This window comes from Camelus ferus, chromosome 7 (genome assembly GCF_009834535.1).
Source record: "Camelus ferus isolate YT-003-E chromosome 7, BCGSAC_Cfer_1.0, whole genome shotgun sequence".
Classification (NCBI taxonomy): domain Eukaryota; kingdom Metazoa; phylum Chordata; class Mammalia; order Artiodactyla; family Camelidae; genus Camelus; species Camelus ferus.
In genome coordinates this window covers 59,303,587-59,317,366 of record NC_045702.1, presented here as the reverse complement: position 1 = coordinate 59,317,366, position 13,780 = coordinate 59,303,587, and the positions used below count along the sequence as shown (strand labels likewise).

Here is a 13,780-nt window from a genome sequence, read left to right as displayed (position 1 = left end):
GCTCTGGACCCAGAAAGAAAACAAGAAGGGAAGGGAGTGAGAATCACAGGCTAAAAATTTCCACAGAGTAAGTAGACATTGAGAGACTCACTAAAAAAGCTGAACAGAATTTCCAGAGTTCTAACATGGCTCTCCTAACTTGTGACCACTGCTTAGTATAGAAGCCTCTCAAAAAGAGAAGCATGCTGTTCATCTGCATTAAAAACAAAAACAGAAACAAAAAACACATCATTTCATTCCTAATATATTTAACAGCTATATTCTATGTCCATGGCACAGCAATGGAAATTGTGGCATATATGTGGAAGTCTCTATATTTCTTGCTCACAAAGAATTTACAATCAAATTAGAGAGAGAATACTCTATTTATGAAACACTGAATAGACATTAGGAGGTGTAAAGAAGAAGTGCCAACCTCTGGCACAGAAGCAGAAGCTGAGATTTTGGGAATCTGTATCTGTAGAAAGGAGGTAAAGGTGTAAGAATGAGCAGAGGTGAAACTACAAATTTTTTTTTGCAGGTCAATTATCTTGCAGACCATGGCAGGTAGAACTGTAATTCAGGCCTAACAAAGCCTTGGCCCACCCAACGGGGCTGGGCGTTGAAGCACATACTGGCCATCAAAGCTATCTCACATTGGGCCAAAGGAATATTTTCACCCCTGCCTGGATCAGTCACTGGATGTGGACAATCCCGGGAAGGGTGTGACCTGAGGTGGGCAACTGAGATGGACCCTTAAGATGCTAAGAACCGAAGTCTCTGCTGACGGCCCTCCCAGATGTTGGGAAGCACACATACTGGAAAGAGGCTCTGGGTGGAGCAGCTCCATCTACCATAACTCATTTGTAAGGCTCTTTGAGAACTTCTAATTAAAGCAGCTGTTAGTGGAAGTGAATGAAAACTCAGCAGAAAGATCTAGCAACGGACTCCTGGGGAGTTAACTATATACAGCTCAAGCACTACATGTATACAGAGAGTTTAGTACAGAGACAGCTCATAAACTAATGTGTTTTTATTTAAACTAGAGGTTAGAAAATGAAGATGATTTTTTGAGGTACAACAAAATATTCAGATGAAAATATTCCCCCTAACTATAAAAAAGCCCCACAGTCGTCAACAAAAGATCTCCTAGTCAGTGGTAGCTGCATGGTTATATGAGGGGAATGATCACAAGCCAAAGCTGTGACTGAGAGATATGTGTTTTTTGTCCTGAAGAAAAAGGCCACTAAACCTCTACAATCAGTGATCTTGCTGACCTTCAGTGGAAAATACCGCTGGTCCAGAGTTGTGAGAGCAGTTAGTTTGATCCTTTGTGAATTTCAGATGGCCAGTCTCGACCGACTCTGAAGAAGTCCAACTATGTGACACAGAAATGCCTGCATCCTTTTCAAGTGCACCCAACTCATCAGTAAGCTAATAGTCCCAATCGTGCATGAAGCCATCACCACAGGGCATGTATGTGCATATCAGACAGCAGCAGGCCTTCTGTAGATTACTCCGTGCCCTGTATTTCATTGTGTCATTTGGCTCCAGTGTTCATTCTTCAAGAAGAGTCAAGATTTGACCACAATTGCACCAGCCCCATGGTCTCTAAAGCACTGCTTCCTTTTCATCCCACCAGTGCTCTGTGTAGTAGATAGTATGACTATTTTCATTTTTTTTCAAAACTGAATTTGAGAGAAGTCTAGAGATCTAAATTTAAAATTATTATATATTTTTTGGTTAACAGCAATTTGATATGAACATAGGTCTGGGACTCCAAATCCATCCTTCTTCCCATTACAGCTGATTGATCCTCCTAACACTGTCCATCAGTATATCCTGTGTATTTTCTGTAGCCCACCAGTTCTATTAAATATTAATAATGTTTCCCCCTAAACGATTCTATGGTCAAACAAGATTGGAAATCACTAAGTAAAACAAAGTTAAACAGAGTTATTTTTTAAACACAGGAAGTCTCAGAGCATGTTCATACTAATGTGCATTGTGAATCTATAAACAGCTCAAAGGCAGAGGTTACCATAACTGACTTGACCACAAAAATCTTTTCTCCTATGGGCATCTTGCAAAACTAAGCATCCACAGAACAAATGATGGGAAGCTGCTGCATGAGATGCAATACAATCCTCTTTCAGCCAGATGTCAGAAAGTCCTCTTTGGTCTGGAGTGTTACACTGGTGCCAAGTTGATGAGAAAAAAGGTTCTCATCACTGACGGGCAACTGTTTCTAGCCTCCCAGGCACGCTCTCCAGGCAGTCGGGGAGATAGCTTGACAGTGGATCCTTCATCTGACTCAGTCATACGAAGCCAATGCTAGGAGGCAAAGTCATTTGGAGAGACTGAGGTCCAGCAGCTTTAACATGAAAGATTAGAAAGATTTAGAAATCTGAAGACAGACAGATTACAAATAACCAAACAACTTTGTAGGGTTGCTCTGTCTCTGAAAGGCATTGCTTAGAATTCCAATGAGAAGCATTAGCTTCTAAATGAAAAAAGCAAGTGGAAGAACTTACACCACTCACACAAGCAGAGCTACAGATAAAATCCAGTATTCTCACCATGCAAAAAACTGGCCTGACAGCTACAAAATATATACATTTCCCTCTTTTTATTCCTACTTTTTAGGCAGTGACCCTTTTTTTTTTTTTTTTTTTTTTTTTTTTTTGGTATAAGCTTAGTCTCATCCATGCAATTTGATAGCAACTGCTTCCCAGATTTAGTCTGGCAGTAAGTTTGCCTATGGTGTGTTCAGGTGTGAGGGTCTGGGATTTATGTTTCCATTTGACTGTTGCCTTTGGACTTCTGTGCCTCTGGGTTACTAGGACTGAGAGGAAAGCAGTTACTCATGGAGAAAAATTAAGGGTGGGTGGGATGAATAACAACAAAGTCAGGAATCTAAGATGCCACAGTCTCCAACTCCTCCAGAAGAACAGCTTCAAACAGCATGTGGGTGGCAAGTCAAGGACTGGTTTTTATTAGTATTGCCATAAATTTCCCAAACCTCATAGGAAATGTCACCTCTGTGGCCAGAGTGGTAATAAATTAGGGATTAAGAGAACTTAAAATTCCACACTGGAAAAGGTGTTAGGCTCTTCCTTTAAGATTTCTATTTAAAATATTATATATATATATGATTTCCCATCTTATTAAAGTGGCAGATGATATTTTCCAAAGATAAACTATTATTACTTAAAATAAGTATAATAAAACAACTGAGGAGAGCTTTCTGGAATATCCACACTATCAAATGCAATTCATATTAGGTGGACTTGAGAGAAAGAACCATAGACATAGTCAAGGACCAGGTCATAGTGGACGCCAAAGTCTTTGTTCATGGGTAATGGCACGTGTGATCATCAAGACTGAAAAAGAAACTTCAACCTACAGGGCTGATGAAGAACAAGATGACAAAGGGTTTTAGGATGCAAAAAGGTGTGGTAAAAAGTTTTACCAAACCCAGTGTGGGAAGAAGCTAAAAATTATTCTATCCAGGGACTTCAGAGCAGAGCAGATGGGCCTCATGTTTGAATATTTAACATATTTCTACTTTTTATTCTATTTCATATCGCTTCCCATATCTTTTTATTTCATAGGTTTTGGACAACATGTAAAATTGACATAATAAAGTTGTCTGAAAAGACATAATATCTCTCTTAATCTGCAGGTTTGTTTTCCATACAATTGAATCATAAACAATTTCATGGTAGAATGCATATTTGAGTCAAATAAGCTTTTTATGTTAAAATAATATTTGTTACTTCATTGTTTACTGGCCATTTGTATTTCTTGTAGTATGAATTTCCTGTTCATGTCTGTTACCCATTTGTTGTATGAGAGCATTTGTATTTTTCTTATTCATTTTTATGAGCTAACTCCATATTAAGGTTAAAAATTCTATGTATTCTATACATGTTGCATATATTTTGGTAAACTAGCTTCAGAACATGATGAAATATCTTTTCCTTTTGCTAAAAATGGAGGAAAATCACAAAAAAATAATCACCAACACAAAAGAGAAGAGGGAAAATTTTATCTTTAACCAACCATTTCAGAGCAGATGGTACATAAATAACCCAATCCATTATTTGGGTCATTTCAATTTTATGGTAATTAAGTATTAATTTTTCAAACTTTGCAAGCATAATAGATTCTATGTATGATACCATTTAAAATATCCAGTGAAATCTAAGCTATCTTAGAAAAAACTTTCTTTTTTATCTTAAGCTGCATTTCCCAAAAGAAGTGTAGTTTTTTTCCCCTTTGTACTCCAATTGTTTGAAATGCGAAATGAAAAGTTAATTGTATGAATTAAACTTAAAACACACATACTCATACAGATGTTCACTCAAGCATGCATTGAAAAGAGTCTGTGAACAGAATAAATATGTTTCCCCCTTTCTCTTTTTATTTCCACTCTTTCTGTAATTTTGACAGCACCATTAGTGTTGATATACAAGCATGATTCAGGTGGATTTTCTAGCAGCTATAGTACCATGGTTTTGGAGATTTCCTCAATTCTAATAAAAATAATGATAGAAATGGCTAATGTGCCAAGCAATGGGTTGCATGCTTTCTGTGCATTATCTGATTTAATACAACAACCCTATGGTGGTGGGTATTGTAATTAGCTCCTCTATACATAAGAACAAATGGAGGAACACCAGAGGCTTAAACAGTCACTTAACCAAAGTTACGTGGCTGGTAAATGGCAGGGCCATGAGTCCCAAGCAGGGCTCAAGGGCTCCATGTGCTGACCATTATGGCACACTGCCTCTCAAAACACAGAATAAAACAATAACGGGAGTTATTATCATATCTGGCTTTTTAATACAGGAGGCAGATTCCTAACAGAAAAAAGGGAGGAAACCTGACTGCTCCCTAAATCTGACTTATTTACAAATTAAGCACCTAAATAAGTATCAGGGTCTATAGAAATGATTATCTATACCTGAGTTCACATTATAACAGAGGAGACAGATACACTAACAAATAAATGTAATTTATTTTGACAGGCAGGATGGCATCCCAGAGGAGGTGACATTTCAGTTGAGGATGGGAGGAGATGTAGGAGAGCAGTGACTTTTGTGACCAGGACCCAGAAAAGGGAATGAGAATGGCATCAGGAGGGCAGTTGAAATTCGCCTTAGAAAGGAGGCGTCGTACGTAGCGTTGATAGCAGTCCATATGGACTGAGTACGTGTGATATGCTAGGTACAGTGCTAAGCATTCACTTTCTCATTTATTCCTCCCCCTAACTATGAAACCAATACCATTACTAACTCTGCATTACAGATGAGGATACTGAGACAGGTTACCAATCTTTCTGAGGTCACCATGCCAGACAAGACGGGAACCCAGTCCCCCTCCTCCTAACCAATTTACAATATTTTCCCTTATTTATCTTCTGAAACAGAAAGGAATGAAGGAGCAATGAGAAAAGACAGAGATATGTTTGTGGGGAAAAATTACACTTGATGGTATCTGTATGTCTATAAATTTGGAAGCTAGGCTATTGTCCCAGAGGAGGGAGTATGATTGGGAGGGAGACGAGAAGAGAGTTGTAAACCTTCACATCTAGTTAGAAGCTAACTACACAAGAGTAAGTCATTTGCAGGACAATTATGAGAGTGCAGTTGAGGAAGAAAGCCCTATATTTGTAAAGGAACACCTCAGCATGGTTACTTAATATTGTGCAGACAATGGCAACTGGCCACTATTTCCCAATCTCTTAGCCAGAGACCCCCATTGCTACATTCTTAGAGTTCTTAGTCCCTCATTCCTTAGCATTCTTCCCTCCAAGCTTGGCTCATCTCTCCAAGCTTGACTTAGCCCTTGTCTGATCATCGCTGCTTCAGCTGAATTCCTTCCTGCAGCCTCTGATATATCAAACACATCAACCTTCAACCTATCATGGCCTCCCTGGTCCACCTGATCTGTCACCAACCATCCAAATCCCAGCATGACAATGTAATCCCCACGTCCATCCTGCCCTAATTAATTTTTGCATTTAAGCAGATTCCATGATAAATTATACTATTTTTCTTTAGTCCTCAAGAGTCTGTTTAGACCCAGTAAAATATAGTCGTATTCTTTCATCTAAATGCAGGATCAGTGTTTAGAAATCTATCTCTGTAAATCAAAAATCATCTATATTTATTTAGTTAGTGATATAAGGTCAAGTGGGAAAAATAACCTCTGAATCCCATAAAATCTGTAAGTGGAAAATGGATGCATAAGAATGCCACACTCTAGCACTGTTAACCAGTGTGCTCTTCAACTACTGGGGCTGATGTAGCCCAGCTGAAGAGTGCACATTATAAAAATGTGTTAAATATAAAAAGATAGATATAGATATAGATATTAGGCTTATTTATAAGTTGAGCCAATTTATAATTTGGGCAGTAGCTATGACTATAAAAATATGCAGTCTACAATATAAAATTGTTATTATACACCCTAAAGAAATATTGTCTTTAAGCCCTGAGAAATATGAAATATCTGTTATTCATCTCCACAGAGACAAGAAATTTAAATGGCAGCAATAAAATTTAAGTTGGATGCATGCAAGAATATGGAAGAACAGTGAGAATGGTTAAACCAAGGAGCAAGTGAGAGCAGCCTTCCTATTTCACCAATGACCTGGACATTTTTTCTTAGATGATTTTAGAATTGCCATTTATAGACTTGAGGCTATCTCAACACTGTGGAGATGATTCTAAATTGGAGGTGGCTTATACCAGTGGGGGGTGTATTTCAAATGGAAATTTCCACTGCAGACAGAGATGCATGCTTAAGAATAGAGTACCTACAGAGATGAATGAACGTCATAAAACTAAATCTCCAATATCTTTCAACTTGTGATCCTAAACTTTAGCATCTTTATCAGGATTTGATGCCACTCTTTCATATTTTGGTTCAGGCTATTTCCATCCTAAATAGAACAGGATTAAAAATAGGAACAGGAGAACCATCTCTTGTGACTCCAAAGGTGTCTGGGAGCAGGGTGGCTGCTCCCAGCTTCATCTCTCACTGGTAAAATCAAACAGAAGGAATTGCAAATTCTTTAGGGCCAGCTCTAGTGGGTTTTCTCAGTTGGCTGGAAAACCTCAAAGGTAAAGATTTAATTAGGAATTTAACATTGGCTTCGAAAAAGAAGTCACAATCTCTAAGTATTTCACACAGGGGAGAAGTCAAGCCACTCACAAAAGAGTTTCCTGCTGAAAATTCTTTAGTGGTAAGGAGTGTGTCTCGCTAATTGGGGTGATGGCCAAGAGGATGCTAGTGGCCAGCCCTTTGCCCAGGGTGGCTGCCTCCATTAGGAATGGCAATATGCCCTTTTTGTCTACTCTGAAAGGCGCCCAGTGGGGAGGCCTGAGGAGCTACTGGCTGCCTTTGTGGAGAGGGCAGGTCTGGGCAGGCCTTGCGCCAGCAGGGCTGAGCAGCCACCTGCTGATGGGGTCTTTTTTCTTCATGAAGGAGTCCAGGGGATTCTATTAGAGAAAGTGCTGCTTCAAGCAAGCCGTGGCCACCTTTAATGATTTCCAGGGAAGGAAATGAGTCTCCCAAATCAATTATGACACTCAATTAGGTTATTTAGGTTGATGAATCCCAAGTGAAACCAGAGGATGGCATGTGTGATTCAATGGCCTGCATCTCTCCCGGCTTCAGGACCCAGGAGTTACCATGTTAGCATCTTGCTGATATTCCCTTATGTACCCTTATAGTGCAATGGTTGGAGCCAGCCCAGTCCCGGGCACAGAGTGAGCACTCAATAAAAATGGTTAAGTATAAATCTCAATGCCTTTCTTCTCTCTGGATTTGGTCAGTATCTAAGCACCCATTTGGGTAATCAGGAATGGTTGGTGTATATATTTTATATAGTGAAAAAGTGGGGAACATCTCTAATGTACACTCTTTTCATTTCTTTACTAATGAAATGGTTAAATCATATGGATGCTTCCAATAGTAAAAATGTCCAAATAATTTGTTTTTGTATGAGCACATATAAAAATCTGAGAAAGAACACAGACAAAAAGAAACAAAGGTTAAATCCACACACAAGAACTATGCAATTCCTAGGAGAAAGGGCACATAACTTATCTCCGTATTAGAAGGTAAGCCACAAAATGTGGCAGAGTTTCTGTGTGCAACTGTTGTTGAAGAGATTGCCTTGTCATCAGCTGTCTTTCCTTCATGCATAGCAAGAAGATTTCCCTATTGTTCCGTAACCCTTTTGGGCTCCCTCTCTGTGCCTCTGATCCTGACCCTGTATCCAGCCACCACAGAGGTGCTGTGATTGGTTAAAAGAACACAGCTAAGGGCCCAACAAGTGAGCAAAACCCACCCTGAGCCCTGCTCCCACAGGCGATGTTTTCTGCTCACTAAATCAAATCCTCCTGAAGGGGGCTTTTTTTCCTAATTTGCACAAAGGGGCTATACTATCCAGCGGAAGCCTGGTAGATGTGCTTGGTTGCATTATCGTGGTTGTCTCTAAAATATTTCTAACAATATAGGAACTTCATTGAAAGTGCTTGGTAGATATCCATACCTGCAGAGCTGTACTGCACCAAACCCCAGAAAGAGACAAAAGAGAAAGGCCACATCCAAGATAAAGGCTCAGAATTTTCCAGCATTGAGGAAACACATGTTCACAGACACCAGAAGCACGACACATGCCAAGAAAAATAAATAAAAAGAAATCCACAACTAAATACATTTTAGTGAAGCTACAGAACACCAAAGACAAAGGGAAAATCTTAAAAGCAACAGGAAAAAATGATCCACAAATTACAGGGAGATTCTCCAATGCAATAAGAGAAGCCAGAAAACAGTGAAATAATATTTTCAAAGTGCTGGCAGAAAATAACTGCCAACTTACATCCTTGGAACAACTGTCTTTTAAGCACAAAGGCAAAAAAACAAAGACATTTTTGGCAAACAAAAGTTGAAATCATCACTAAAAGATCTTTACTAAAGAAATTTCTAAAGGATGATTGTTAGAAAGAGGGAAAATGATCCCAAGAAAGAAAATACAGCCTACACATGAAGAAAAGTGAGCACAGAAATGTTTAAACACAGAGGTAAAGCTAAAAAACATTATCTGCATGAAATAGTAATAATTCAGTTTTGATGGCTTAAAAAAGACAGAAACACTGAAGATGAGAGAGTGATTAGAATTAAATATGTTAAGGATGTGTGTATTCTTCCAGAGAGAGACAAAGGCATTGATTACTGACTTCTTTAAGCTTATTTCCTAATTTCAAGGGTGATCACTAAAACAACAGAAGTAAAATGAAAAGCTTTCAAATAAACAAAGGGAAGAAAATGGAATAAAAAGACAAACAAAATAGTCCATCAACCCCAAAAGGCAGGAAGATAAATGGAAGAAGCAAAGAAAATATGAATCAAATAGAAGGAACAAAGTCTGATGGTTAAAAAAAAAAAAGCCCAGATATATCAGTAATCACAGAAAGCATAATTGTATTAAACTTGCCAGATAAAAATAAAGGTATCGGACTAGATGAAAAATAAAATCCAACTACATTTTGTTCACAAATGGTACACCAAAAACATACCTAAGTACATGAAACAGTGGGAAATAAAATGATAGGGAAAACTAACCAAGCAAATACTAATCAAAAGGAGTTGGGATAGCTATAATAATACAGATGAGATAGACTTTGAGACAAAAAACCATTCTTATGGATAGAGAATGTCCCAATATAACAACAAAAGTTTCAACTCCCCAGGATAATATAACAATTCTAAAATTGCATGTAAGTAATAAAATAGCTTCAAATGATATAAATCAAAAGTCGATAGAACCATAGAGAGAAATGGACAAATCCCTTCTTATAGTGTGAGATTTCAGCACACCTCTCTCAATTCTTGATAGGTCAAAGAGATTAAAAAAACAAAAAACTAGTAGAAATACAGCAGCATTTTGTTGTGCAATAATTTTATTTTTAAAAATCAGAGGTATAAATAACTGCTACTCTGAACATAAGGACTTGATCTAATCCCAGTAAAAAGCAAAGGAACCTTATGCTTTATTTAAGCTGAGAAACCTCATGGTTGTTTTATATACATAATTTCCAGTAGGCATTGTGAAAATTTTAAACTATTTAGAGATCTTCTACATTACTAACTCAATTTCATCCACTAATCTAGTGAAACCCACAGACTTTAAATGTATTAACATAGAAGATTTGAACAATATAATTCATAAATTCAATTTAATTAACATATAAAGAAATCTGTACCTAATAACTTAAGAATACACATTCTTCTGAAGAACTCATGGAATATTTATGAAAACTGACCAAATGTAGGCCATAGAGCAATTCTCAGGAAATTTCTAATAAATGGTATCTGACCACAACAGAATTAAGTTTAAAGTCAACATTATATAAAATGTAATTACAAAAAGAAGTAACTCAGGAATACTAGCAGCAAATGCTTATGTTTCCTACTATTTCCCAGACCTGTTACTACATGTTTTACATATTAATTCATTTTCTATTTACAATAGCCCTTTGAAATGAGCATAATTATACCCACATTTTAAAGGTGAAGAAACTGAGGCACAGGGAGGTGACATAAGTTTACACAGCTTGCAAATGACAGGATTCAAACCCAGGCAGTCTGGTGCCAGATTCCAAACTCAAAGCCCCTATTCTTTACTACTTCTCAAAAGACATGCAAAGTCTTTCTGGGTAAATCATAAAGCTTTATTGAAAGACACTATGATCTAATAAAAATATGGATATACTAAACTTCTGGTTAGAAAGACCCCCAAATCATTAACATATCAATTCTTTCCCCAAAATTGTTCCTTAAATTCAATACAATTTCAATCAAAATCTCAAAGTTGCTTCTAGGAATTCAACAAAGTGATGCTAAAATTCATATGAAAAGAACAAATGGTCAATAAAAAACTGGTTATAAAGAACTTTCAACTTGTGGAACAACTGCTCCATCAAAGTAAGGAATGAATTTGGTAAATAATTTATACCTTTATCCTCACAGGTGGTCAGACACTAATTTTTACAATTCTAATTAAGTCTATAGATATAGTTGTTGTGGCCAGTTCTAGTTTAGAAGTATATAGAACTCCAAGACTTTTATACAGAGGGGGCTATAAAATTTTTTTTTTGCCAATCAGGACAACTTTGAGAAGAAGGGGGAGCCCTATTTATAATTAAGTTATACCTGTCAAACCAGGATGGACAGTCATGCTACTGTCACTCTATTCTCCACTTTTTAAACAACTAGTATGTTCTATGAGTTATGCCAACTATTTCTAGGCCAACTGACACTTTTCAAAAATTATTGGTCATTGACGGACTTAAGGATCATGGTATATATGTTTTTATGACACACGCACCTTGACCATTAAACCAGTTAGACACCCACATTTGAGCAGTGTATATGCAATGGTGCTTGAGACAATCATTCAGCAATCTCTTTTCTGGTTTCCAGTCTGCTCCTGATTCAGCCCAGTTTCCATTCAGTTCTCCCTCATTTACAGTTCCACTCCTGCTCAGTGGACTCAGGATTTGCCTTTGGCTCTAAATTCTGAATTCTCAGTGCCCCTGCAGGCATTGGCCTCCAAACTTCCCACCGGTTGTCCCCACAATCCTCTATCCCAGAAAGGCAGCTCTACACTGCCCTCCCACTGGGAGCCAGTCCCTGACCCAGGCCTCAGGTTGTCATGTCCTCTGGCCTCCCAAATGCCAGAGATGGGTTTCAGACACAACTTAGTCTCAGACACTGCCACCCCGCAACACAAGGCCCTCCCAAAGTGGGGAAATGTATGTGGGTTGGGTGGGGTTTCAGGGCAGGGGTGAAACAGATGATCTGTCTTAGAGGTATATGCCTATCCTTAAAAACATGCCCTTGATTTTTCATTCCCATTCACTGTTCAAATTAATAGCTAAACTGGAAACCTAATAAAATGAAGGAAATGTAGTAACTTTGAACTTCTGAGAAAGTAAATATGAAAAGTTAGTTCGCCCTTTATAAGTAGGAAAACACTCAGAGTTAATATTTAGCTTAGCTATAGTTATTTTCACTCAGAAATTTCTCCAATTCTTTGCTAGACTAAGGAAGAAAACTACTTTTCAACTAAAGAAGAGAAAAATATTATTCAGCATTCACATGTTGGTGTCTAACCTTGGCTGTACACTGAAATCACATGGGGAGTTTTGGAAAAAAAAATACCACTTTCTGGAGTTCCATGCCTAGAGATTCTGATTTAAGTGACCTGAAATGTGCCCAGCCATCAGGGGTTTCACAGCCCTCTAGATGATTCTAAAGTAATTAATGTAACTAATGTAATGTAGCATTGAGGACGCTGACAACCTGTCACAAGACTTCATTGTATACTTGTACACAAGACTTCATTGACTCTTCACAATAATCCTGTGAGATGCCAGCCCTGAAGATGAGGAAATTAGGGCTCAGAGAAGTTAAGTGAATTACCCCTGACCACGCAGCTAGTAAGGGTCTGAAACAAGATTTGAAATTAAATCTGCATGACTTCAAAGTCTGTGTGCAGAACCACTAATGAGTGAGGAAGAGCTGCCGTTATGGGGAAGAACACTCACAAATGGGGAAGGCCCTGTTTAGCAACCTCAGTTTCCTACTCTAGAGCTGTTCCACTCCTGCTTGAAAACACAGCCAAAGCCTAATCTCTAGAACCAAACTTGTTCTTAAAAAAACATATTGAGAGTTTGCCCAGTGCCTCTGTCAGCCTTGCTTCCCGGATCTGCTAACTGAGCTCTCACCTTCTGCCTACGGACTGAGGTGCTGACATGCCCCCTACTCCAGTAAGGATGAACAAAAAGCATGAGTTGGGGGATTGAAGTCTTGAATTCAAATCCTTCTCCGTCCTATTGTATCCTTGTGACTTTGGGCAAGTCAGTTAGCCCCTCTCTGAGTCTCAATTTCCACATTTATAAAATATAAAAAACAAAACCTATATTGCAGGGTTTTAGCTAGGAATGAATAAGGTAACAAATATAAAAAGCTAGCATAACAACCATCCCACAAAAGCTCAACAAAGAGTAGATATAATATAGCTACTATTGATATTGATGTAATGATTATTATTACCTAATACCCCATTCTAAAGGAGTAAGAGTATTGCTTTACTCTTTCAAAAATAGCTTGAATGTTGACATTGAAACCTACTCTTTGAGCCTCAACCCCAAAGATGAACAGCCCAACCTCCATAATGCCTGAGACTTGTCTTTCAGAATTTCAGCCTGGTACCCACAGTCAGAACACGGTCTGCTGCAACTCCTGAAGACACGGAAGGTTTCCTCAATGCAAAGTCTATGCCCATTCAGATTACCTACCTCAGGGCCGTTCCAAATCACCGTGTGGTCCCAAGAAGTGTGCTCTCTCAGTTTCCTAGTCTCCAATCCGCTCCTCTCTGGCCCATCTTGCTATATCCATGGCAACACATGTTATGACTTCTGCCAAATAAAAAGCATAATGTTAACACATTGATTCGTGCATTATAAAATGCAATACAATTGGTTTAAAAATTTGGGCCCAAGGATAAGGCATACTTTCCCAGTTTCCTAAAAGGGGCCCCAGCCTAACCCAAAACCACAAATGTGGTGGAGCCAAAACTCTCATTTATTCTAATCTTTTCATAATCAACATAGATAAAGAGGCATAATTCCCTTGAAAGATTTTCAAGGCTCTCCTTAAAGTGTGTTTCCCTCACTATTGTGGTTCTAAACTATGGCCACGGCCTCAAGACCAAATT

At 38.3% G+C, this 13,780-nt stretch overlaps 1 long non-coding RNA gene across 1 annotated transcript in view; it reads right to left on the bottom strand.

Annotated features, from left to right (window-relative positions):
* Positions 1-13,564, bottom strand: part of LOC116664968 — a 173,124-nt gene extending 159,560 nt beyond the window's left edge. Inside the window, exon 1 of the long non-coding RNA XR_004321535.1 lies at positions 13,362-13,564. This is a non-coding gene — a long non-coding RNA (uncharacterized LOC116664968). The remainder of the gene's footprint in view (positions 1-13,361) is intronic.
* Positions 13,565-13,780: the final 216 nt, after the last annotated feature.